At 37.5% G+C, this 6967-nt stretch overlaps 1 long non-coding RNA gene across 1 annotated transcript; it reads right to left on the reverse strand.

Annotated features, from left to right (window-relative positions):
* Nucleotides 1-1572: 1572 nt before the first annotated feature.
* Nucleotides 1573-6439, reverse strand: LOC107799998 (uncharacterized). Its single transcript, XR_001651260.2, has 2 exons — nt 5128-6439; nt 1573-4780 (listed from the first exon to the last, which is right to left on the reverse strand). It is a non-coding gene; the product is annotated as an uncharacterized LOC107799998 (long non-coding RNA).
* Nucleotides 6440-6967: the final 528 nt, after the last annotated feature.

Here is a 6967-nt window from a genome sequence, read left to right on the forward strand (position 1 = left end):
CTATAAAATTACTCAAAATGGTTAAGAACAGTCGTTCACGTGCTCAGCCCAAAGTCAGATTAAAAAAGATGACCTAAAATGGGAAAAGAAAGTATTTATACTAGGCCGAATTTTCTGGACAAAAATACCCCTGCTGGGGTACCACGAACCGCAAGAAATGGAGTGTGGTCGCGGTGAGGCTTTGTGGCTTCAAACTCTGCTCTCTGAACTTGGCCACCGCGGGCTGCACAAAATGCTCTGCGGCCGCGTAGGCTTCAACTGCGGTCCGCACAAAAAGGACCGCGGACCGCATTGGCATTAATCTCCAAAACTCCCAACTCTCTGAACCCCATCTTTGCGGGCCGCATAAACTTGATTGAGGCCGCGGTGAGGCCACTGCGGTCCGCACAAAATGCTTTGCGGCCGCAGTGCTTGAGCTTCCAAATATGCACTCTCTGAATCTCCTCATTGCGGATCGCACTAAATGAAATGCGGCCGCAGTGGAACTATTGCAATGTGCTTGGACTTGTTCTTGGTACTTGTGCATGTTTCACTCCTTTTTGAGCTTGTTTTGACTAATTGTCACCTTTTTTACCAAACCCTGCAAACAAGTACAAACATGTAAGCCTTTGGGACTATTTTGTATACATTTTTAATAAAAACTCAAGTAAGAAGGAGTGTAAAATGAACCATAATCCCTAGTCATCAGTGGACGCGGGTGTGGATGCGGGGCGGGTGAACGCGGGTGCAAATGCTATGCGGGGCGGGGCGGGGCAGGTTGAAATTTTACGGGTTAAGAGAAAACCCGCCCCACACCCACCCCGCCACGCACCCACCCCGCCATTCTTGCCATTCCTACTAACAGATTGGACAATAACAAATGACATTTGTGAAATAATAATTAGTTGATAGAATCTATGATTCGACCTTGAGTTTGATGATACCTATTTATGAAAGCTTATAAGTTTTCATGTGTAAACCCGACCGATGAATTTTGTATCCGACACATAAAATAATTTAAGCGAAATTATAAAGGATTTAATTAGTTGATTAAAATAAATTAAATTGTCAGTAGTTTAATTTAATTAACTAGTATCTGAAAATCTTAACTTGAGGAGTTAAATAAATGTTGATGAATTTTTAAATTGATATTGAGGAGTTCAATTACAATTTTTAGTGGAATAAACTGTGATTAATTATAATAGAAATTAATTTAGTAAATATTTCGAATTAATACTATAATTGGAAGCCTCTTATTATTTATGTGATCCCTGCTATGTCTAGTAAAATTAACAGACTTGGAAGAAAGTTACTTGAGAGAAAAGTTCTCTACTTAGTTAGACTAGGACTTTACAACCCTAGCAGACTTGTACACGGTTTGGTTAATTCGTGTGTTATAAGTAGAGCACAAGTTTCACCCATAATACTTGCCTACACGAGTATTCCTTGTGATGTTAACTAGGATCGTAGAAGAAAATCACAGTCCTGCATCCTTGCCTTGTGAATGAATTGTGCAACAGTTTCGAGAGGTTAGTGTTAAATTCCACCATTTTTAGGTGAAATTGAGCTTGGTTGATAGATCGAAGGAAGGAGTTTTAGAGAGAATTTTCTAGAGGCTTCATTCAATTGACAATTGAAAATGAAAATATAATTCTCTGAACTATTACACTGTACACGTATGTATATATAACTAATACAACTACTTAATTAACTACCACTAACTCTCTAATATGTACCAGCTACTAACAGACTATTACCAAAACATTTCACATGATTCACAGATGTACGAGTCACCTACGGTCGACTTATCATTCCAACACCCCCTTCAAGCTAGGTATGTCCAGCATCCCTAGCTTGGACAACAAATGATAATGTTGAGCACTTCCAAGCCCTTTTGTCAACAAGTCTGCTTCCTGCTCATTAGTTGGTACATACTCTGGTTGTATCATACCTTGTTGAACCTTTTCCCTTATAAAGTGAGAATCAATCTCTATGTGCTTAGTCCTTTCATGAAACACAGTATTACTAGCTACCTGCATTGCTGCTTTGCTATCTGTAAACAACTGAATTGGAGTAGGAACTTTGACCTACATCTCTTTGAACAATCCCATCAACCAGACAAGTTCTGCTGCAGTTAGTGCCATGCTCCTGTATTTCGATTCAGCTGAGCTTCTTGCCACTGTATTTTGTTTCTTTGTTTTCTAAGATATCAATGAACCCCCAAGCTTTATTAGGTAACCAGTTATTGATCTCCTTGAATTTGGGCAACTTGCCCAATCTGCATCACAATATGCCTTCAAAGTAGTACCTCTTTCTGAACTCATTAATATGCCAAGTCCTGCCTCATTCTTTATATATCTCACTATTCTGTAGGCTGCTTCCAAGTGACTTCTTGGGTGATTGCATGAATTGACTTAAAGTATGTATAATGTATGCAATGTCTGGCCTAGTTAATGTCAAATACAACAACTTTCCTACCAATCTCTGGTACTCCCTCACATCTGTTAATACTATATCATCATGAAGGCTACAATGTAGATCATATTCAATAGTTGTCAGCCTTCTGTTCTATTCCATGGGTGTTAATGCAGGTTTAGAACCTCTCAATCCTAAATCAGATATGAGTTCTAAGGCATATTTCCTTTGACATAGCAATATTCCCTTTTGAGATCTACATACTTCAATTCCTAGAAAGTATTTCAGAATTCCCAAATCTTTCATTTTAAAGGCATGTTGTAGAATGTCTTTGGCTTCCTGGATCAAGATAACATCATCACCAGTAATAAAAAGATCATCAAACATATATAAGTATTATAACTTGTCTGTGGTGTTTCTTCAGAATGAATAACGAGTGATCATGTTGACTTTGTATAAAACCAGCCTTCAAGAGAGCCGTAATGAGTTTTAGATTCCATTGTCGAGATGCTTGTTTGAGCCCATATAATGATTTGAGTAGTCTGCAACATTTATTCCCTCCTTGAATATCAAATCTAGGAGGCAACTGCATACAGACCTTCTCTTCAAGATCACCCTGAAGAAATGCATTATAAACATCCATTTGAAATATAGGCCAGTGCTTGATAGCTGCTAGGGCAATAACAGCCCCGATGGTTATCATTTTGACTACGGAGAAAAAGTTTCTTGATAATCTAGGCCTTCTTGTTGACTGTATCCCTTGGAAACTAGTCTGACTTTATATCGTTCAACTATGCCATCAGATTTATGTTTGATTTTGTAAACCCATTTACACCCGATAGGAGCCTTTCCTTTTGGAATAGTAACGATCTCCCAAGTGATATTGCTAACCTATGACTCAACTTCAGCTTGCATGGCTTCTCCATCTTGAATCCTTCATGGCCTTAGTATAAGACTTTGGCTCAATTTCTGAGAAAGTTGCAACCAGATAAGACTGATAACTGTTAGAGAGGGAGTTATAACTCATGTAGTTTGACAGAGGATATAGGCATATAGAAGAGGATGCTTTCATAGTTAGACAAATGTAGTCTTTTGAACAGATCGGTGGATTTGAGCCTGTAGAAGACCTCCTCAATTGTGAACCTGCAGGCTCCTTATTAACAAAGTCAACTTGTTATTGCTCCATTCCATCAACAACATCAACTGGTTGTTCTATTCCTTTAACAATATCAGCTGGTTCTTCTAACTATTGAAGTTGTTCAAGACCAATTTGCACTTGGTCATTGTCATTAACATTATCACGCAAATTGTGTTGGTGATTGGGACTTGGATATGTTGCAGAAGACTTTACTGAATCAAATAAAAGATGAGGATATCTTCCCCTTTTTATTAACTGGAAAGGAAATATGTCCTGTCTAAATATTACATCCCTACTAACAAAGAACTTTTTGTCCTTGAGATTATATAGTCTATAATCCTTTTGGGATGTTGAATATCCCACATGGACTACTTCTATGGCCCTGAGAGAGAACTTGTCAGGCTTGTCAGTAGCTTTGGCAAAGCAAAAGCATCCCATGGTCCTTAAGTGGTATAGTCAATGAGTTGACTTATGAAAAATCTCATATGGTGACCTCCCTGATAGAACTGAAGAAGGAAATCTGTTTATCAGTTATATTGTTGCCAATACACAGTCTCCTCAAACTGTAATGGAATACTCCCCTGAAACCTCAAAGCTCTAGCCACTCTAGAATGTGTCTATGTCTCCTTTCCACTCCTCCATTTTGCTATGGATTATATGGGCTACTACTTTGATGCAATATGCCACTTTTTGACAAAAAAGTTTTACAGTCTGAGCTAAAAAAACTCGCACCATTATCAGTCCTGAACATTCAATAGCTTTGTCAAACTTTACATGCACCATTTTAACAAAAGCCTCCAAGAGAATTAGTGTATCACTTTTTAATTTCATCAAAAAACCCAAATCATCTTAGAATGTGCATCAACAAGTGTTAGGAAATATCTGTGTCTATTATTAGTAGGCACTTGATATGGCCCCCAAATATCCACATGCACTAATTGAAAAATAGATTCTGCTCTACTATTGTTAAGTGGGGTCTCCTAGTTGTCTTGCTAAAGGACAAATAGTACAATTATTGAAATTGCAATTAGTAGATATCTTGTCTTTCAAGGAAGCTATCTGCTTCACGACTCTAGCTGGCATATGCTCAAGTCTACTGTGCCGTACATGACTGTCTTCAACTATATCCTTTGCCAAACAACTGTTGATTTGCTGTGTGATTTTGTTCCTATCTAAACCATCTGGGAGTAAGAGATAGAGACCACCTTTTTTCTTACCAATCCAATTCATTCTCCCAGTGTATAGATCCTGGAACACACAGAATGATGAAAAGAAAAGCGCTGATCAATGTAACTCCTTAGTTAACTTCGAGACTTATAATAATTTGTACTTGAAATCAGTCACATACAGAATATTCTGAATTAGATCACCACCAGTTATAGTGCATTTTCCTTGAAAAGCAACTGGAGTTGATTTACCAACTGGAAGATGAACATTACCCTTCTTAAAATTAGGTAAACTAGTTACATCAGCCATCAAATTAACATTAGAGGCCATGTGGTTTGTTGCCCCAGTGTCAATAATCTAGAAAGATTTATGACTTTGCAATAACTGTGTATTAATATTACCTGCCAACAACTGTGAATCTGCATTACCTGATATATGCAAAATCCTCTTCTTTGTCTTGATTCAACAATCTTAATATCTTATTGTATTGCTCATCCATGAAGTAGTTGTGCATAACCTGATTTGGTCCACTATTATTGACATTTGTGGTAGCTCGAGCTGCATCATCCTTCACAGAGATGTTATCATTCATGGTTGCATTTGCTAGTCGATATTCCTGCTTTTTCATTCCTTTATAACCAGGTGGACAACCTACCAGCTTATAGCAAACATCCTGTGTGACCTTTATTTTTACAGTACTCACAATACAGATTGTTGTACCTCTTGAATTTCTGTGAATTATCCCTAGAACTCATCAATGCAGCAGACTCATTTATTTCATTCATGGATGTTCCAGATATACAAACTTTCCCCCGACTCTCTTCATGTATTAGCATAGCATAGGCACGACTCACACTAGGTGATGGAGACATGAGTAGAATTTGACTACTTATAGCGTTGCAGCTTTCATTTAGGCCCATTAATAATCGAAACAACTTCTGTTGTTCTAAATATTTTATGAAATCTCTCGTCTCAGGTGTTATAGGAAGAGAAGAAATAAGAGTATTATACTTATCCCATAGCAGTTTGAGTCTCGAATGATAGGCAGCAACATTAGAATTACCTTGAGATATTGTGGCTATTTCTCGATGAAGATTGCGAATTCTCGATCCATTGATTTTGTCGAAACGATCCTGAAGATCTGTCCACACCTCATGAGCGTTACTAGCATAAATTATCCCATTGAACTATTTTGCCGATACGGTGTTCCAAATCCTAGTGAGAACAGTGGTATTAACATGTTCCCATTCCTTGGCCAAATCAGCAGTAAATTGTGCATTGGTGGAGGTACCATTGATAAATCCTAATTTGCGCTTGGCTCACAATGAAATCTTCATTGCTCTGCTCCACACGAAATAATTTTCAGTTCCTGTCAATCGAACTAAGATCATCACATTCCCTGGAGCATCAGACGGTTGAAGGTACAAAGGAAGTTGAGGATTATCGATATCTAAGTTCACCATTGGAAAAATTTCTCTAAATAAGAGAATCTCAGAAGACGAAGATCGATTGAGAAATTGCACCGGCACCTTTCAGTTACCAAATCAAAAACGAAACTCTCGCTCCAATCGATTCACTCCGGCTCTGATACCATGTTAAATTCTACTATTGTTAGGTGATAATTGAGCTTGGTTGATAGACCGTAGGAAGGAGTTTTAGAGAGAGAATTTTCTGGAAGTTTTATTCAACTGGCAGTTGAAAATGAAAATACAATTCTCTGATACCAATGCAAGTTGCAAATCTCATTATAAAAGATTAATCCCATTAAGACTAGCTAGGAGACAAATGTAATAGATAAAAAAGTAAATCGTAAATCTAGTCGACTATTTGTGTAACGACCCTACAAAATTTTAGAACTTTCTCTTCTCCTCGTACTAGGAAGATATCCCCTACATGTTCCAATATTTGCATATTTTTCATCCACAACACAAGAATCACGAGTTTGAACAGTAGAAACAGTCTCTTGTAAAAATATAAGATAAGACTGAGTATAATAGATTTTTATGATCCAATTCTTCTCCGGACCCCGCCTATAACGAAAACTTAGTGCACCTAACTGCCTTATTAACACAATAAACCAAATAGGTTAGTTAACGCATAAATTGTCGTCAAAGTGTTAATTTTAGTTTTTCTATTTTCGTTCTACTCAATGTTCTTATTTTGCTTCTCAGATTTTCAGAATTTGTTTTTCAAAACATTCTTATATAGAGAAAAAATCTCGTTTTTATGAACAAATCATCATCGTTATTAATGCTTCCCGTGCCATCT

The sequence above is a fragment of the Nicotiana tabacum genome, chromosome 11, assembly GCF_000715075.1.
Source record: "Nicotiana tabacum cultivar K326 chromosome 11, ASM71507v2, whole genome shotgun sequence".
In the NCBI taxonomy this organism is placed as follows: domain Eukaryota; kingdom Viridiplantae; phylum Streptophyta; class Magnoliopsida; order Solanales; family Solanaceae; genus Nicotiana; species Nicotiana tabacum.